Genomic DNA, 21,389 nt, shown 5'->3' with positions numbered 1-21,389 from the left:
TCTTTCCCTCCCAATCCCTTCCTCCCACTCCCTCCATCCCACTCTTTCCATCCCACTCCCTCCCTTTGACTCCCACTTCCTCCCTCTCACACTTCGTTCCTCCCACTTCATCCTCCTCATTTCTACTCCTTTCCTCTCACTCCCCCCCTCCTTCTCTCTCTCTCTCTCTCTCTCTCTCTCTCTCTCTCTCTCTAATTCTCCCTTCCTCCCGCTGTCCTCCCTTTAACTCCCTCCCTCTCACTCTCTCCCTTTCCTTCCCTCTCGTCCCCCAAGCCCTCTCGCACCCTGAATACACCAAGGAATCTCTCATTTACCGTGTCTGGGCAATCCTAACACGAATTTCCTCCTCGCTTTCCTCGCCAAACAAAGAAAGGGATCAGCTGCTGCAGGATTTGGTATCTTGAAATTACCAAAAAATTTAATAACGGGGCTTCTCTGTGGGTTCCAATATTCTGAAACGGCGGACGGAGAGATTTGAAGATGAATAAGGTCGGGGAGTATGGCGATGCCCAGTGGGAGAATTGATCGAAGGAGGGAAACTGAGTTTTTGCGAGTGGCATAGGGGCCTTCGTACCACTTCTCTCGTAGCAATTCATCTTGCAAATTGGACCTGTTCATTTTTTTTACATGCTATGTTTATCGTTTTTTGTACGGATAGCATAAGAGGATTAGTGGCGTCTCTCTCTCAGCGGCTAATTTCGCCCTGGCGGGGGTACCCGGCGTTGCCCAAGTAAAACTATGATCGTGCATACCGGCACTGCCTGGGACCTTGGATGGCTACTTCCCCCGTAGGAGAAGATACCCAGGGTCCCATTTTACCCACTGAACCACGTTGAGTACACCGCTTCCCGTCCGATCAGCGAAGTTAAGCAACGGTGGGTCTGGTTAGTACTTGGATGGGTGACCGCCTTGGAACACCAGATGCTGTTGGCATCCCTACGTGTCAAGTGGGGTTGGTGGAGGATTAGTGCCCTTCCCTGTAAAACAATTAACTCTAAGCCCTTGGCCACCCTGTTTGGGATACATGGCGTCTGGCAATGAATGAATGATGAAACTTTTGTTCCTCCTTGCACCCATTTCCCCAGAGATATATTCCCCATGGATCTATTCCTACCATTGACCTATTTTCCCACTACCCACCCACCCACCAACCAACACTTCCGGTGGCTCAATCGGTAGAGAGTTGGCCTGCAGTCCTAATGGACCCGGGTTCAAATCCCGCTGGTGCAGGGAACAGTTTAAGGATTTGAATTTCATAAAATCAGACTTTACTGTTCTACCAGAAGACCCGCCGACATGTCGTAAAAATACCCCCGCTAATACCAATACACCATTCCTGTATGAGACAGCCCTAGCATGTATTCAGTATGGAAGGTGGGTGTTAGCGCCGAAGTGGTGACAAGTAGAGGTGTGCGGTACGTAGGAGGACTACTGGGCCTTGAAAGCAGGCTGTGAAGCCTATGCCCAGAGTCGGTCACATAAAAAAAAAAAACACACAAACCCACCCTGCCCACCCACTCATCCACACACACCCAACCATCTTGTTCACCCATTCACTTATCCACTCTGCCCCACTACGCTAATCCCCCCTCCCTCCTCTGTTCCTAAACAACCCACCCACCCATCTGACACTGCCCACCCACCTCACCTGCCCTGTCCACTCCATCAGTCCTTCCACGCATCCGATCTGTAGTACCCGGTAGCTAATACTGATATGGTTGCTGAATTAAAAAAAAAAATCATACAGCAAGTGGCTACAATTTTATCATAACAATGACTTGGTTATTTCTAAGTAGTTCTAATAGAAGCCATCACTGGCGCCATTTTAGCAACTGTAATACACATATCTAAGTACATCGCAAAATGCTACAGCTGTTAGAGCTATTTAGAGAGTTGGATAGGCATCCCCACTGAAAGGTATTCTTTTGAGAGAGAGAGAGAGAGAGAGAGAGAGAGAGAATGATGGATTATATGATTCATTAATTAATCTGAATTATGTTCTCCGAGTCCGATCCACAAATTTACACCTCTAAGTTTCTGCTCTCCCTTCTTGCGCTGCTCACCCGGCCCGATCTGCTTCGACCCTCGAAAAGCGTCGTTAGACGCAACGAAAAATATGTTGTTCCAATTTGGACTAACAGAAGAACTCTAAGAAAATCCACCTTTTTGCAGTTGTAGCAACGTTTCTCAAAATTTTATATACTGTAATGTACACAGCTATATTCAGGGTAAAAAGTTACAACTGTTACAGCTCTGTAGAGAGTTCTACATGCATCCCCTTCGATTTCCTCAAAGGACACAGACAAACATTCTTTTATATATATATAAGGATATTACGCCTGGTCATTCTTGTATGTTACTTATGTCGTTTTGACATCGGCAAAACTCGAATAAGTAATATACAAGAGGATACTGAGGTCTAATGTAGAGGATAAATTGCTAAGGATGTTGTACTAAGAAATTTCCAAAGTACTTGTAATACGTACCAAGGAAGCAATATATAAAATTCTGTAGCTGCATATTTCAGCCTGGGGTATGGAATTCGACTCTCCTTATTTTTAAGGCCTTCGATGTGATGGTATATTTCTTGTCTAATTTTTGCCACAACCAGGTGATTTTATTCTGTTTAGGAGAGATTGTTTAGAGTGGAATGGTAAGATGATAAATACTCATCATTTGCAGGTCAGCTCCCTTAGTTGAATGAAATCCTTTGACGGGGACGATTAACATGAAGAGGTCATCACACTACACGGCTTATCTGAGGTCTGTGTTCTTGTCGGCTTGTAGAAGGCTTACTATAGCTGTTTCACACTAACGCGACCCAGGTTTTCATCCTTTTGGAGCTAATATAAAGTAGCTCAGTGACAGAATAAGGCAAGAACCACGTGTCTGTATCCTTTCCCCAGCACTTTTTCGTGACTTCCATCATTTTCTAGTGTTAATCTACTCTTATAACTCTGCATTCAAGATGGAGAGAAGGGAGTTTTAGATCATGTTAGGAGTAAAAGGAGTATAACACATCTTCCCTACCAATGTATTTCCGCATTTTGCACATGAACGTTGATTTAAGCATTATGTAGCCATATCAGTACAACATTACACACAAGAGGATAATAAGAAGTACTATAAGTGCTATGGAAGACGTGCTAAGCTGACGAGAATACGGTCTTCAGTAGTAGCTGTCACCTCGAGTTCAACTGACATGTGAACCCTCCTGACTGCAGGCTGAAGCTGACTTGTTTTGGCAGTCCACCATCCCCCTTTCGAGCCACTGGGAGGGGATTGAGGGATATATGTCTAACCAGGCAGTAAAGCCACCAAGTTATATCGGCGCAACCACGTGAAGGCATCCCCCAGCAGCAGCACGGCCCTCAGTCACGTTGGTATACACTCGTTCATCACACAACCTCCATGCCCGGTCATTAAAGCAGCAGGAGCAAAACGCTGGACGCGGGGTTACTTAGCTGATTGCGGAAGCCGGGATATGCAAAAATTTGACCTAATGTTTGCCCCGGGTCCGCTTTCCCTGTCCATTAGGCCCCGCGGTTATCAGACAGAGGGAGGAAAAAAAAATAAAAAAAAAGAACACGAATTTCCTTAGATTAAAGTCGACTTCATCAGGCTTGGGGATTAGCAAGCAGTAAAGCCGGGGATCTTATTACCAGAGGGTCCTGCAAATTCTCTCAGGGTGGTCAGAATGTGAGTGTGGAGAGTGGCTGCCTATTGTTCGTCCACATTAACTCGGTGGAGATATTCGTCCTTTTGCAACCAATTTCTTGTACCTCAGTGGTTGGATAAGGCAATACTATGTGTCTTGCACAGGAGACAATCCAGCGTCCACCTTAACTTGGAGATTTTCGTCCTTTGGGAGCATATTTTCCGTAGTCCACTGGAAGAATACGACAACATTTTGTCCTTACATAGTTTCCATAGCACTTCTTCATGAATGGTATCAGAATACAGTGCTAAAATCTTGCTACGGATAGAGACATGGTAATTTTGTCAGGTTAGGGTAGACAGAGTATAGTGATTCCCTCGAGCTGACCGAGTAGAGACAGGAGAGAGAGAGAGAGAGAGAGAGAGAGAGAGAGAGAGAGAGAGAGAGAGAGAGAGAGAGAGAGAGAGAGAGAGAGAGAGAGGACGAAATATTGAGAAGATGAGAGTGAAGATGGAGAGAGAGGAGAGGAGGATGAGAACCGAAAAATGAGTGGAGATGGGGAGGAAGGGCGGGATGCAAGATTGACACGAGAGTGGAAACAGAAAAAGAGAAATTGAGACAGTGGATATAGAGAGGGAATAGAGGGGGATGTGAAGTCCAGGGAAACAAACACAGAGGACGAAAGCAAGGAATATTGAAAAAGAATGGAGACAGAGGAAAATGGGTATGTGAAACAGAGATGATGAGGTTAGCAATACATAAAAGAAAACGAGGAGATGAATGGAAACACAAAGAAAAAAGTGGTTTATGGTCTGCATAACTGAATTTTACCTGTGACCTTGACCCTCAACCAGATGTCACCAAATCGAACGACTTCGTTTTTACCTAACCTTCAACCCTTCCAAAAAGTTTTATTCATATCAGATCAAGGTTGTCTGAGCTGACATTGCCCTGCGACCTTACCTATTGTTCTTTAAATAGGATCACTTCATCCTTGGGTGAACCTCAATTCTTTCAAAAACTTTAGTCCAAATCAGATCTAAACTGAGCTATAAGGTCGATCATTTGACCTTCTCCTGTTACCTTGGCGTATGGCTGATACTTCTCAAAGACGAATCCCTTCATCCTTTCTTTGCTCCAAACACTTATTTTAAAAAATGGTCTATGTGGAATAAAAGCTGCTTAAGATGACCTTAGCGTATGACACTCTCCTTTGACCTATGGTTCTCAAAGCAGTAGGTTAGTCTCTCGGCTGACCCTCAACACTTTCCACCAGTTTGGTTCAAATCAGATCAAAACTGCTTTAGCTATTTTGGTCACATTCAGACACACATGGGTCTTGCTCTGTGACCTTGACCAATTACTGACGCACCTGTATTTTGAAAATCAGACTCTTTCTTCCTCGCCTTCATATCAAACCTTCCACTATTTTTTGTCCAAATCACATCAGGTTATCTAAGCTACCTTTTTCATGTAACCTTCACGGTTAACCTATTGTTCTAAAAACAAAAAACAAGAGGCCCACTCATGGGCTAAATCTTAACCCGTCCACTTAGTTTAGTTAAAACCGAATAAAAACTAACCTCCGCCAAGGAGGTTTTGTTTTTGCCGGCGCTGGTTTGTCTGTTGGCAGGATTACTCAAAACGTTATGAACGAATTTTGCTTAAATTTTCTGGAGGGGTAGGGTATGGCCCAAGGAACAATTCTTTATATTTTGCTGTTGATCCGGATCATCATCCGGATCCAGGAATTTTTTTTGTTTGTGCACAAGATATCTCTAAAAGTTTTCAACTAATTTCAATGAAATTTTGTGGAAGGGTGGGCCATGGACCAAGAGAGAGTTGTTTAAATTTGGAGGCGGAGGCGGATCCGGATCCCGATCCGGATCCTCCAATGGCATTACCGGAGGTATGAGCTAACTGAGTACTTCCCAGTTTTCTTTTATACGCGCACACACACACACACACACACACACACACACACACACACACACACACACACACACACACACACACACACACACACACACACACACACACACCGAGCAAAGCATTGCACTCTCCTGGCTATCTCCCCTGCGGGTGTCATTAGGAACTCGAGAGGGAAAAGCCAAAATGGGAGAAGAAAGGAGTAGGTGAGAAAAGGAAATGGGATGGGAAATGAGAGTGTGAAAAGAAGAGATTGGGAGAAGAGGGACGAGGAGAAATATGACGCAAAAGAGGACACGAGAGGAAATGAAAGGGGGATAGAGATGGAAAAAGAGGAGAGGGAGAAAGAGAACGGAAACTCAAAGAAGGTCAAGCAGGATATGGAGAGAGAGAGAGAGAGAGAGAGAGAGAGAGAGAGAGAGAGAGAGAGGGTGGGGGGGGAGGGGAAAAAAAGAAGCTGAAACATAATGTCAGCAACAGAAAGCCCATTGCCATACAAACCAAAATCAAACAATGGGGTACAATCGAAATATTCTAACACCTGGATCAGGGTGACAGGTGTGTTTACAGATGGATATAAGGCGAGAGAGAGAGTAGACAGCCAAGTAGAAAGAAATGAAAAGTAAATATATGGAAAAAGAGAAAGGGAATGAAATAGAAGGATAGATAAAAAGATTGAGTGATGGTGTATGTCGGTGCACAATACCTCATTGTACCGTCGTCCCTATGCTTGCATGGTGTAATATTTCATATTCCAAAAACGTAAAAAGATATAAAAGATACGAGCAGTGGATGTGGCCATTTCATCAACTATGCCGTATTCCTTTCATTCAAATGACGTTTGCAGCACACGCACAAGCATGCACGCACACGCAAACTAACACACACACACACACACACACACACACACACACACACACACATCAGAATGATGAGAATTCACAGATACATTCACACGTACATAACACAATGTCAAAAGGCACACACCACTAAACTCACATACACATATATGCACACATCACCTTGCACACAGCACCTTCCTACAAACGAGCTGCATACATCATGACTGACGACTTCCAACACGTCCGTAAACAGGCACTCAAAATTCCCTCTGACCGCAAACAATAAATTCCCACTCACCACCTTCCAAACTCACCATCACTCCTCACCACCACACCCCATTCATCACCACCTGACCACTATCACCCCACTCACCACCATCCTCATCAACACCATCCCACTCACCAACCCCCACTCCATACTTCCCATTCACAACCGTCCCACTCACCACCGTCCCACTCACCACCATCAGATCACTCACCATCCCCCCAATAACCACCACCCCCATTCACGACCGACCCACACACCACAGACCCACACATCACTACCCCACACACCACTACCCCACACACCACCGACCCACACACCACCACCCAACACACCACTGACCCACACACCACCGTCCCACACACCACTGACCCACGCACCGCTGACCCACGCACCGCTGACCCACGCACCACTGACCCACGCACCACTGACCCACACACCATCACCCCACACACCACCGACCCACACACCACTACTCCACACACCACCACCCAACACACCACTACCCACACACCACTACCCCACACACCACTACCCCACACACCACTACCCCACACCCCACAGACCCACACACCACCACCCCACACACCAATGACCCACACGCCTCTGACCCACACGCCACTGACCCACACACCTTCACCTCACACATCACTGACCCACACACCATCACCTCACACATCACTGACCCACACACCACCACCACACACACACACCACTGAACGACACACCACTGACCCACACACCACCTACCCACACACCACTGACCCATGCACCGATGAACCCACACACCACTGATCCACAGACCACTAACCCACACACAATCACAACACACACCACCACCACACACACCACTGACCCACAAACCACCACCCCACATACCACTGACCCAAACACCACTGACCCACACACAACCACCCCACATACAACTGACCCACACACCACCACCCCACACACCGCTGACCCACACACCAATGACCCACTCACCACTGACCCACACACCACCACCTCACACACCACTGACCCACTCATCACTGACCCACACACCACCACCCCACACACCACCACCCCACACACCACCACAACACGCACCATTGACCCACACACCACAGACCCACACACCACTGACCCACACACCACTGACCCACACACCACAGACCCACACACCACTGACCCACACACCACTGACCCACTCACCACTGACCCACTCACCACTGACCCACTCACCACTGACCCACACACCACTACTCCACACACCACCACCCAACACACCACTGACCCACACACCACTACCCCACACCCCACCGACCCACACACCACCACCCCACACACCACTGACCACAGACCACTGACCCACACACCACCACCCCACAGACCACTGACCCACACACCACCACCCCACACCACTGACCCACACACCACTGACCCTTACACAACTGACCCACACACCACCACCCCACACCACTGACCCACACACCACTGACCCTTACACAACTGACCCACACACCACTGACCCATGCACCATCACCCCACACTCCATTGACCCACACATCATTGACCCACACACCACTTACCCACACACCACTGACCCACACACCACTGACCCACACACTACTAACCCTCTCACCACACCTCCCACACGACTGGCACACACACCATTGTCACACACGCCACTGAGCCACACACCATTGACCCACACACCACTGACCCACACACCACAGACCCACACATCACCAACCCACACACCACTGACCCACACACCACTGACTCGCACACCACTGACCCACACACCACTGACCCACACACCACTGACCCACGCACCGCCACCCCAAACACCACCACTCCACTCAGCACCACCACACACACCACTACCTTGCGCACCACCACCACCCACACCAGCTTCCCACACATCACCACCCCTTACACCACCATCACCCCCTCATGCAACTGACCCTTTCACCACCACTCCATACGACACCACCCGACACATTATCACGCCACACACGATCATGCCACAACCACCTTCCCATACGTCATCTTCTCACAACCCAGATATTAGTAAATCGATATTATTATTGACGGATGAAAAGCCCTAAATATTGGAAGCGAAAACAAAAAGATAGTCTACGAATAATAATGTACTGGCAAAGGTGAATAAAGAAATTTATTTAGAATAATAGTTTTTTAAGAATGGATTCAAGTAAGGTCGATAGTTTTGAGAAACAAGAAAGAGAAAGCTATCAAACCTAGATAGTACCGGTATCTATCTTCGCATCCCCAGTTAAATACGTTCATTGCTGAACAGTGGAGAAAATCTGACGTTTTAATCGTTTTGCTCTCAATTACATATACAGCAAGAGCCCAGTATTGTTATGAAAATAATGTTGCTTTTCCTTAATATATAGGATGGTGTAGAACATTGTTTTTCTTTTCAATTTTTCCTCTGCAATTTCCATGAGTTTGTCTGTTCTGCATGGTCTCCCGCTTCACATTTTCCAACCAGCTTTGACTGGAGGGCCTGGTGGGTGGCAGAGTCCATTCTTACTTTATCTTCAGCTAGAAATTAGATGAAATGAGTATAGTGTCCTTTGTAACAAATACCCTCGATATAACCATTACGTGCGTTGCTGCATACTCTCCTTTGTAAACATTTCATCACCGTCCCACTCCCTCCCCACACACATGCCTTGTGGCGCAGTTAATAGGGCACTGAGCTCGGATCAAAATGCCCCGAGTTTGAGCCTATTGTGGACTGTGTCGCTGGTATGAAGGTGACCCTCCCCTATAAACGTAGTCTAAGCTGCACTTTGATGGAAGACTAGCAAGCGTTCAAAGCTTGGCGGGGTAAACATTAGTCAGATTCCTGCCTCAGTACGGCGTGCGTGGGAGCCCAGCAGAAGCAGCCAGGGTCAGCCGGTTGATCCAATTAAGTTTGGATACTGGATTTAGGTACAATGTATTTCAAGCCATTGACTACATTGAATTGTTCTGGCGAGCAAGTTAAACGACTAGACGAGAAAATTACCAGATATACAGCTGGGTGTCGCCACCTACAGCATAGCAAGCACACAACAAACAGTATGTTGTTACAGAGACTGTTGAACCTACAACAGATTTATGCTTATGAGAAATTGGTGTCACTCAAGTGGCTTTTCTCAAAATTCGCCAAAATATTGCTGAAAGAAAGCCCAAAGTGCCAAAGTAGGCACCATATATTGATTATCTCGGAAGTTATCAAAACTACAGCAGACTTGAGCACATCGCTTGAAAGAGTATGAAAAAGTAATAAGCATTAAGTTGCTTTTCTGAAAATTCACCAATATATTACTGCAAACATCCACAAAGTGCCACATTGAGCACCAAAACTGGGATATCTCGGAAACTATTAAAGCTACGGCGAATATATGTGAACGTCGCTAGAATGCTAACATAACAACATTAGTAAACCTGCTTCCTCAAACACGTTCCACATTTTCCGGTGCGGATACCTATAGCTTCACCGTCATCGCCATCATCATTACACTAGTACTCTTGGAGCGAGAGCGAATACTGTTTTAAGAGGCACGCAAGCAAGTACGTGTGTGTGTGTGTGTGTGTGTGTGTGTGTGTGTGTGTGTGTGTGTGTGTGTGTGTGTGTGTGTGTGTGTGTGTGTGTGTGTGTGTGTGTGTGTGTGTGTGTGTGTGTGTGTGTGTGTGTGTGTGTGTGTGTGTGTGTGTGTGTGTGTGTGTGTGTGTGTGTGTGTGTGTGTGTGTGTGTGTGTGTGTGTGTGTGTGTGTGTGTGTGTGTGTGTGTGTGTGTGTGTGTGTGTGTGTGTGTGTGTGTGTGTGTGTGTGTGTGTGTGTGTGTGTGTGTGTGTGCGAAACACAATCCCTCAGTTTTTATCCGCCTTCAGTCAAACTTGGTAGAGTAGTTCTTGGCTAGACAGCGAGTAAACTTTTTTTTTTTTTAACAATTGGTCAAAAGTCAGTGTCAAAGGGCTGGGACAAATGCTTACCTAACAAAATCAGCTCAAACATAATCCAGATCAAGCCAAAATTTGGGAAAGGGTTTAATGTAGGGCAAAATTTAAGTAGTCTGTCAAGGTCACAAAGCATGGTTATAGTTCGACCTGTGGACACCGTGCTAGGTGAAAAATTCGATCTGTGTGAATGTTTATAAAATAATTCAGACAGTTCTTATCCGATTTCAGTCAAAGTTGGTGGAAGGGTAGAGGATCAGCCATGGAGTAAACTTTTTCATAAGATCAAAAAGTCAAGGGTTGAGATCAAATGTCAAGGTCAACTTTAACATTTTTATCCAGTGAGACCTGAGTTGGCGAATGCGGCACGGATTAGGCACAGATAAAGAGATTCGATTTTGAGAACAATCAAGTCAAAGGTCAATGTCACATGAAAAGGCCAAAAGACAAGGTCAACTCAAACAGTTTTTATTTTATCTGAATCAATCTTGGTGGAAGGGTCAAGGATGAAGTAAGAAGGATGGAATTTAATTTTAAGAACAACCAGTCAATGGTCATGGTCACTGGGCGAGGTCAAAGTTCGACCCATGTGTCTGCGAGTGGGTAAAATAACTAAAACGGTTCTCATTTGATCTGAATCAAAGGTGGTGGAAGGGTTAAGGGTTAAGGGCTGAGATGGTGGAAGGGTTAAGGGTTAAGATGGTGGATGGGTTAAGGGTTAAGGGTTGAGATGATAGAAGGGTTAAAGTTTAGTAAGAATGAGCTAATTCGGTTTTGAAGTAATCTGTCGAAGATCCAGGTCACAAGGTAAAGTAAATATTCAGATCTTAGACCCGTTGGAGGGTGCTGGTGCTGCGCTCTGGGAGTGCTCGGTGTTGTCGTTGTTGTTGTTGTTGTTACTACTACAGTTGTTGTTGTTGTTGTTGTTCTTCTTCTTATTATTATTATTATTATTATTATCATTATCATTATCATTATTAATATTACTATTATTACTATTACTATTATTATTATTATTATTATTATTATTATTATTATTATCATTATCATTATCATTATTATTATTATTATCGTTATCATTATTAATATTACTATTATTATTATTATTATTATTATTATCATTATCATTATTACTATTACTATTACTATAACTATTACTATATTATTATTATTACTATTATTATTATTATTATTATCATTATTACTGCCAAAGAAGTTAGCTAGGGAGTGAAAGATAAAAATAGCACATTACTAGTGGAGAGGGGAGAAAAAGTGAGTAGATGGGGAGAACACTTTAACGAACTGTTGAACATAGAGAATGAAAGAAATGCAAGTATAAGTGGCTGGGGAAAGGCTAGGAGAAGAAGAGATGTGAGAAGAGAGGAAGAAATCAGTAGGATGGAAGTTGTGGAAGCAATGAAGAAAGTTAAAATAGGGAAAGCCCCAGGAATTGATGGAGTGTGTGGTGAAATGCTGAAGCATGGGGAGAGATAGCAGTAGAATGGATGTGGAAGTTGTACAGATTGGCCTGGGAGGAAGGTGGAGTCCCGGAGGATTGAAAGTCAGGTATAATTATTCCTCTATACAAAGGAAACGGGAAAAAAGAAGTGTGTGGTAATCACAGGGGCATTTGTCTTCTTAGTGTAATGGGAAAAGTATCTGGTAGGATACTTATTGATAGAGTTAGGAAAATAAGAGGAATTCATTGGAGAAGAACAGGGAGGTTTTAGGAAGGGAAGAGGTTGTGTAGATCAGATCTTCATTCTTAGATCTTTAGTGGAAAAGTTTCTAGAGAAGGGAAAGTACTGTAGTTGTAGAGGTGTACGGTACGTAGGAGGACTACTGGGCCTTGAAAGCAGGCTGTGAAGCCTATGCCCAGAGTAGGTCACATTTAAAAAAAAAAAAAAAAAAAAAAAAAAAAAAAAAAAGGTTGTATGCGGCCTTCATGGATTTGGAGAAAGCATATGACAGGGTGGATAGACAAGGATTGTGGAAAGTGTTAAGACTATATGAGTAGATGAGAAGTGTTGAAGGCCGTGCTGAGTATGTATGATGCTAAGGCTGCAGTGCGTGTGGATAGCGAACTGAGTGAATTATTCTATTTGAAGGTTGGATTGAAACAAGGATGTGTCATGTCTCCATGGTTGTTCAATCTGTACATGGATGGGGTTATAAAAGAGACACAAGGTAGGGCAGTGGATGCTGGAATGGTCCTTAGTGAGACAGGGCAGTGTTTAGAAACTACCTGTACTGTTGTTTGCAGATGATACTGCGTTGTTAAGTGAAGACGAAGGGGAGCTGCAAGGCTTGGTGAATGAGTTTGGGAGAGTGTGTAAGAAATGAAATCTAAAGGTGAATGTTGGGAAGAGTAAAATTGTGGTCTTCGAGAGAAGTGAAATCAGTGAATGTACAGTGAGGCTGGATGAGGATGAAATTGAAAATGTGAGTGCGTTTAAGAACTTGGGTAGTGTGATGGGTAAGGATGGAAGTTTAGAGGATGAAGTGCTTGAAAGGGTGCGACAGGGATGGAAAGTTGCTGATTCCTTGAAAGTAGTGATAAGAAACAGGGAAGTGGGCATGGATGTGAAAAAGCTACTACATGACAGTATTGTGATACCAACTCTAACATATGGAAGTGAAGCTTGGACTTTGTTGGAGAGACAAAAGTCAAGAGTGAGAGCAGTGGAAATGAGTTATTTGAGAGAAGCATGTGGAGTTACATGGAGAGAGAGACTGACAAATGAGGAAGTGAAGGAGCGTTGTGGTGTGGATGTGGCTGTGCTAGGAAGCGTTAGGAGAAACGCAGTGAGGTGGTTTGGACATGTGGAGAGGATGGAGAGCGAGAGACTGACGAGGAAAGTGTATGTGAGTGAGGTGGAGGAGGGAGGAGAGGGAGAGGGAGGCCAAGGATGAGATGGAGGGATGGAGTGGAGAGGTATATATGAGAGAGGGGGGTGTGAGCTGGGAGCAGGGCAATGAAATGGCGGGGGCCAGGACGACATGGAGGCGATTTGTTTGTGGTCACCCCTGACGGGATTAAGGCATCTGGCAATAGATAGATAGATAGATCATTATTATTATTATTATTATTATTATTATTATTATTATCATTATTATCATTATTATTATTATTATTATTATTATTTTTGTACAAATCACTCCACACACCATACCCCACACACCACAGTTTCCCTCCCCCTCACCCCCATACCCACCTATCAAACCCCATCCCTCAGCATTACAGTTCTCTGGTGAGGGGTGAGTGAGTGAAGGTTTGAGTAATGTGGTGGTGGTGGAGGGTGAATGAGTGAGACAGTAAATAAGTGAATGAGTAAGACCGTTAACAAGCGAATGAGTGAGTGAGATGGTAAGTTATGATGGTTGCGAGTGAATGAATGAGTGAGTGAGTCAGCGAGTGAATAAGCGGGTAATGGCGAACGGGTGAATGAGCTGATAATTGTGATGGTGGTGAGTGTGTAAGAGATAGCGGTGGTAGCGGTAGAAAGGCCCCAGTCACACTGCAGGTACGACGTATCGCAAACCACCCGCGACCTGCAATTCGTGGGTGGTTTTCGTGAGGTTTACGACCGGTCTTCATATCTAGTGGCAGGCCACCATGGCGACCAAAAAATCGTCGCGAGGTTTTTCGTGCTGCATGAAAAACCTCCCCGCGACCACCGATGTCGTGGCACGGAAGCCGCCTGGTGGGCGGCTGAACTGCGTATGGCCGGCTGACGGACTGCGGCTGGTCAGGGACACCTGACTTTTAAGTGGTGGTTGCCATCCGGACGGAGGCCGGTTGCCGCCTGCTCTGCTCTGTGCGGTGGCCGTCCGCACTCCGTCAAGGCGACGACTGGACTGCGGCGGCCGCCATCCACAAGCCTCCTGTTAGGGGTGGTGGTTGAAGTCCTGCCGCCGTCCAGCAGGCGATTGGTCGAGCGACAGGTGGTGGGCTGGACCGAGACCAGCCGCCGGCCAATCCGTGGCTGGTGTCGGTCTAGTGGTCACGGTCTAAACTGCAACAGGATGCAGACCGGCCGCCGTTTGTCTGTGGCCCGCCGACGACCGCCCGGCCACCTGTCGGTGTCTTGACCTGTGTTGTGTACCTGCCATGGTGCCGTTCGGCCGACCACTGGACCGACGCTGGAAGGACACTGGGCGACCACCGGTAGCCGATCGGTGACACGACTGCTCAGAGACCTCCGTGGTCGGGGACTGGTTTCACGATTTTCAGGTTTGCGACAAGTCGTACCCTCAGTGTGACTGGGGCATAAGTGAGTGAGTGAGTGAGCAGCTGAGAGAGGTTATTAAAAGAGTGAGTGGGTTGGTAATGGTGGTGATGATGAATGAATTATTGAAGTGAGTGGACAATAGTGTTAATGACGAGTGAATCGGTAATAATGACAGTGGTAAATAACACAGTGAATGAATGAGTGAGTGGGTAATGATGGCGAGTGATCGACTGAGTGAGTGAGTGAATGGGCAGCGATGTTGTTGTTGTTGATTTGTTGGTAGTGGTGGTGGTGGTGGTAGTGATGGTGGTGAGAAAAACGAGTTGATAATGAGGGTGGTGGTGAGGGAAAGGGTTGTGTTTGTGAGTGAGCAAGTGGGCGAATGAGTGAATAAGCAATGGTTGTAAGTTTGTGAGAGAGTGAGTGAGTGGATGCCTGAGTGGGTAATGATGGTGGCGTAAGTTAGTGAGAATGAGTGAGAGGGTAATAGTCAGTAAATGTGTAGGTGGGTGGGTAATGGTCAGTGAGAAGGTGGGTGGGTGGCTGATGGTCAGCGTGTGGGTGAGTGGGTAATGTTCAGTGAGTGGGTAGGTGGGTGGGTACTGGTCAGTGAGTGGGTAGGTGGGAGGTAATGGTCAGTGAGTGGGTGAGTGGATGAGTAATGGTCAGTGAGTGAGAGAGTTGGTGGCTAATGGTCAGTGAGTGTGTGAGTGGGTGAGTGGGTAGGTAATCATGGGTGAGTGGGTAGGTAATGGTCAGTATGGGGGTAAGTGAGTGGGCAATAGTCAGTAAGTGGGTGAGTGGGTGGATAATGACCAGTGAGTGGGTGGGTAATGGCCAGAGTGGATGAGTGGGTAAGGGTCAGTGAGGGGGTGAGGGGGTAATGGTCAGTGAGTGGGTGGGTAATAGCCAGTGAGTGAGTGAGTGGGTGGGTAAATGGTCTATGAGTGGGTGAGTGGGTGGGTAATGGTCAGTGAGAGGGTGGGTAATGGTCAGTGAGTGGATGAGTGGATAGGTAATGGTCAGTGAGTGGGTGAGTGGCTGAGTAATGGTTTGTGAGTGGGTGAGTGGATGAGTATGGTCTGTGAGTGGGTGGGTGGGTAATGGTCAGTGAGTGGGTGGGAAATGGTCAGTGAGTGAATAAGTGGGTGGGAAATGGTCAGTGAGTGGGTAAGTGGGTGGGAAATGGTCTGTGAGTGGGCGAGTGGATGAGTAATGGTCTGTGAGTGGGTGAGTGGGTGGGTGGGTAATGGTCAGTGAGTGGGTGAGTGGATGAGTAATGGTGGGTGAGTGGGTGGGTGGGTAATGGTCAGTGAGTGGGTGAGTGGGTGGGATATGGTCAGTGAGTGGGTGGGTAATGATCAGTGAGTGGGTGAGTGGTTGGGGAATGGTCAGTGAGTGGGTCAGTGGACGGTAAATGGTCAATGAATGAGTGAGTAAGTGAGTGAGTGGGTAATGGTTAGTGAGTAAGTCGATGTTGGTTTAAAGCACGGATGTGTCCTGGACCCTGTCATTCAACATGTATCTCACTGTAGTCACCCTTTTAAATAGCCAACAAATGAACCCTGATGATGTAATAAAAATCCAGTTCCGTCTAGATGGTAACCTGTTTCATCTCAGACGTCTTCAAGCACAATCAAAGGCTGAAACAGATCATTTCCTAAAGCTGCAATATGCTGATGCTTGTGCTGTCCTTGCACGTACCCCAGAAACCCTACAACGGAGTCTCACCATCGTTTCCAAAATATACCATACAATGCGGCTCCGAATACATGTCAATAAAACAGAAACAATATCCCACAGAAACAACGCGGCAGAGCCTCTTGCATTTCAGTTAAATGGCGAAAATGTAAAATATGTGGAGAAGTTTACCTACCTTGGAAGTGTGCTCACAGATAAACATAACATTAATTCAGACGTCCTTGCACGAATGAACCACGTCTCAGCCTCTTTGGAGCGTCTAAGATATGGAGTTATTGAAAATACAAACTTGAAAAATCGATAAGAAGGTGTCAGTATATACAGCTGTATGCCCCTCCACCCTTTTAAACGGTACTGAATCCTGAGCTACCTACCAGCATCACTTCAAACAGCTTGAATCTTTTCACATCCGATGCTTACAGCGCATCCTAGGATTCACATGGAAGGATAAAGTCCCACACTCACAAATTCTCCAGCGGGCATTGTCAACCAGCATAGAAGCCATGCTGGATTAAAATAAAATAAAAAACGTTCAGATGCGTAGGACACGTGTTACGCATGCCTGAGCACCACCTTCCCCGCCAGGTTCTGTATGGCCAACTACCTACAGCACGTTGCAACCCAGGGGGACAGAAGAAGAGACATAAAGATCATATAAGGACAACTTTAAAAAATTACATCATACCAAAAAATCTTGAAACCAGTGCCTCTGACAGAAAACAATGGCGATCCCTCTGCAGCGAAGGATCCATTCATCTTGAAGAAGCTCGGAACCTGGCCAGAGAAGAGCGTAGACAACGGAGGCACAACCAAGACAGTTATCCTAGCAAACCCGAACTTGACAAGGCAACTGTGTAGCAAAGTCTGCGGATCCAGAATTGGTCTGTACAGTTACGCAGGTTGACATCAAAGACTGAGAAACACATCATCTTAGTGGATATAGTAGCCGTCGTCTCCTGCAAAAGGACAGCTTTAAGTAAGGGTATTGGTCAGTGAGCGGGTGAGTGGGTGGAGAATGGTGAGTGAGTGGGTAAGTGGATGGGGAATAGTCACTGTGAGTGAGTGAGTGAGTGAGTGGGTAGTGATGGTGGTGGCTGCGGTAGCTGTGGTAATGAACAGAGTCGCTAATTATGCTCCAGTGACGAATGGCTTGTGTGTGTGTGTGTGTGTGTGTGTGTGTGTGTGTGTGTGTGTGTGTGTGTGTGTGTGTGTGTGTGTGTGTGTGTGTGTGTGTGTGAGTGGTGTGTAAAATACACTGAGTTGTTTTGTAGGGTTTGTAAAAGGGAGAATGTGTGTGTGTGTGTGTGTGTGTGTGTGTGTGTGTGTGTGTGTGTGTGTGTGTGTGTGTGTGTGTGTGTGTGTGTGTGTGTCTGTCTGTCTGTCTGTCTGTCTGTGGGTTCGCATTACTTCCCGTTTTCATATCTTGCCTGTTACACACACACACACACACACACATGAAAGCAACCCCTCTCTCTCTCTCTCTCTCTCTCTCTCTCTCTCTCTCTCTCTCTCCACCCCACTCTTTATCCACTTAACGGCTTCAGATCTCCCCCACCATCATCATCTTCCCCTCCTCATCAATCATCTCAGTAGACCCCCACCCTCTTCTTTTTCCCCAAACATAAATAGCCCTAACTTTATCATCTCTGCCTTTTGTGACTTTTGGGTTATTTTGGGCATTCGTTGTTCCTTTTTTTTATACGTTGGGTGGTAACTATACGGGCCGAAGTACAGGTAGCACAGATTACAAAGCACTTTTTACTCGGCGATTAATTTTAGCACATTACATGTTATCTTTCTTATGATATCTGTACTATTTTATTATCGCAGCATCAAGAATACAGTAGGACACTTAAGGTGAGCGTAATACAACCCTTGATATTTTGCGAAGCCTTCAGAGCCACGCAGAATAATACACTATATTCAACAAACGGACGCCTGGTGTGTGTGTGTGTGTGTGTGTGTGTGTGTGTGTGTGTGTGTTTTAAAGTGCTCTGAGGATGTGTCTGCCTAGAAAAATTTATAGCTATGGGATGGATAGTGTTTATGCCTTAATGCTACTCAGGGACAAGCGTCTGGCCCTTGTCACCTTAAAAGACTATTATGAGTAGCCTAACCCCGGGACCCTGCGCTCCTGACGGGACATTAGTGGACTAGATGATGAACCGAATGAATGATTGTTGTTTTTATTAGAATTTCTTATATATCCCTGTGTTTCTTTCTTTCCCATTGAAATATTCTCTCTCTCTCTCTCTCTCTCTCTCTCTCTCTCTCTCTCTCTCTCTCTCTCTCTCATCCAATTGTCTTTCCAAGCATTCTTCCCTCTCAGTCTAATCCGTCCGCTTTTTACCCTTCCATCACTCACTCTCACTCTGTTTCCCTCTCTCTTTCTCTTTTCCCATTGTCTTCCCCCTCCACCAGTTCTCTCTCTCTCTCTCTCTCTCTCTCTCTCTCTCCCCAATCACTTCATTAACAATTACTTTCGTTACTTGACCACACACACACACACACACACACACACACACACATTTTCCCTATGCACTATCTGGTCCTCGACTTACTCCCAGCTGAATATACTCCTTCGGTGTTAACTAAAATAGTATACTAGAGCTGTCTCGACCCGTACCGACACCTTGGGCTCCTGTGAATCAATTTGTTGGAACGGTATAGTGGAGGTCTCGATCTTGAGAAAATTATTATTGGTTTTTCTTACCGTATATCTTCCCCTTCTTCCCTTTTGTATGAAATATTCCTTTATTTCCGCTCCATATCTTCCTGTCTTTGCTTCATCATCATCCCTTTTCCTTCATTCTGTAACACATTTGTTTCTTCTTGCATCTGTTACGGAACAGAGAAAGATAATGTACACTTTAAGTGAGAATGCTAAAAATCACTACTGTCCCGTAAAGTTCCAGGTTCAAAACAAAAGAGTTAGGTAAAATTACAAGTTAAAGTTTAATGCTCAAACTAACAACAAAACATTCAGGACTCATAAGGATAATGTAATGGCAAATAAACAGGTTAAATATATGGTTAACTGCAATAGCCTCTATTAACACGAAATTAGCAAGAGTAAATATATCTAAGTCAGCCCTGATAAAATGAGATACCAGATAATACTCAGTGAATGCCAGATAAATTATTACAGATACAAACTATTATCAAAAATGACTGACATAAAACCCAACATTAATCAAAAACATCACTAGGCCAACAAATTAAACTTATGCTATACAGTACAAGAAAAAAATACAACAGTTATACTCATATTACACACAGCTGCTAGATGGTTGGAGACTTCCTGAGAAATTCACAATAATAATAATAACTGTACAGGGGAGGACAGAGATGTGAACAAAATGAGGAGCAGATCTAAGTGGCAATGATGCTTTTTTTTTTTTTTTTTTTTTTTTTTTTTGCCTATCGACCATTGAGGCCGAAGCCTCTGGTCATTAAGGCAAATATATATATATATGTATATATATTGACACATATATACATATATATACAAACATATATATATACATACATACATACATACACACATCCATGCATATGAACATACACACTTTCATGCACACGTACATATATATATAATAATTTTTATTTTATTATTTTTTTGTAGTTTTATTTTTATTATTTTTATTTATTTTTTATATTTTTAACCTTATATTACTTATAAACAAAATACCTAATCTAAAGACCCTAAAACTAACCACCTAACAGACAAATCGCTAACCTATACTAAATCCTAAGAGACAAATAACTAGACCTACACTAATGTTCAAAAAGCCTCGACCAAGAGAACACCATCGCCTGCAGATATGTAATGCTTTTCTACATTACATACCTGCACTCATCACCTGATGACTGTCAGTCGAGGCACAACCTAATATAGGGGACATCAATATATGAAAGGGAACCAGACGAGTCAGGAACATTTCCATATACGTCAGCTGTCGTCCCTAATTAGAATAACTTAAGCAAGATAATATAATGTATTTACATAATTTATACAAAAATTGAAGAACCTCGCCCAGCAGACCACCATCGACTGCAAGTGCCCAATACCTTCCTATATTGCACACTTGCACTCATCAGCTGGTGACTGTCAGGCAAGGAATTTGGCTTAATGTAGGGGACATCTATATTAGAAATAGATCGGTGGGAGGAGGAACTATTTAAAATATGTCAACTGTCAACCCTAATTAATATTACAATATATACATATTTACTGTTCATAAAAACCATAACCACACAGTAAAAAAGTCACATCACTCTGATCAGTCCGGTCTCTCTCAAGAAAGCCATCAATTTATCAGTCATAACAATGTCCCCATCACCCAGGATGGTGGAAAGGGTGAAGGGGACGTCAACTGCGCCGCAGTAATTCATAAGTGAAGCGCGTTCACGAATAAATCGCCGACAGCGCAGGATGATATGACTGATAGATAACATCGCATTACAGATGTCACAGTGCGGTGGGAAGCGTCTTTCCATATAAGGTTTTATGTGGGTTAAAACGGTGGCATTCAGCCGTAGCCGTGCCAACACTTTTTCTTCTAGGCGACTGGGACGGTTGGCAGTGTCCCAGTCGCCCAGGTACGGCTTACAAGTTGGAATATTTAGTCTGGTCCACTGACCTTGCCACAGAAGATTTATTGATTTCTTTCCGAGAGATAGACTCGACCGTAGATCACGAGGAACGTCCCAAGTCTCCTCGAGCTCCACAGCCGACTTTGTAAGTAAGTCAGCCTGCTCATTGCCGTAGATACGACAATGACCAGGCACCCAGATCAGCGTGAA

The 21,389-nt window shown here is 45.0% G+C and overlaps 1 pseudogene; it reads left to right on the top strand.

The window, feature by feature from the left end:
* Window positions 1-817: 817 nt before the first annotated feature.
* Window positions 818-933, top strand: LOC145403024 (5S ribosomal RNA; annotated as a pseudogene).
* Window positions 934-21,389: the final 20,456 nt, after the last annotated feature.

The sequence above is a fragment of the Coenobita brevimanus genome, chromosome 6 (assembly GCF_032717465.1).
Source record: "Coenobita brevimanus isolate Jiangsu-jjx chromosome 6, ASM3271746v2, whole genome shotgun sequence".
NCBI lineage: Eukaryota > Metazoa > Arthropoda > Malacostraca > Decapoda > Coenobitidae > Coenobita > Coenobita brevimanus.
This window is presented reverse-complemented; position numbering and strand designations above follow the sequence as displayed.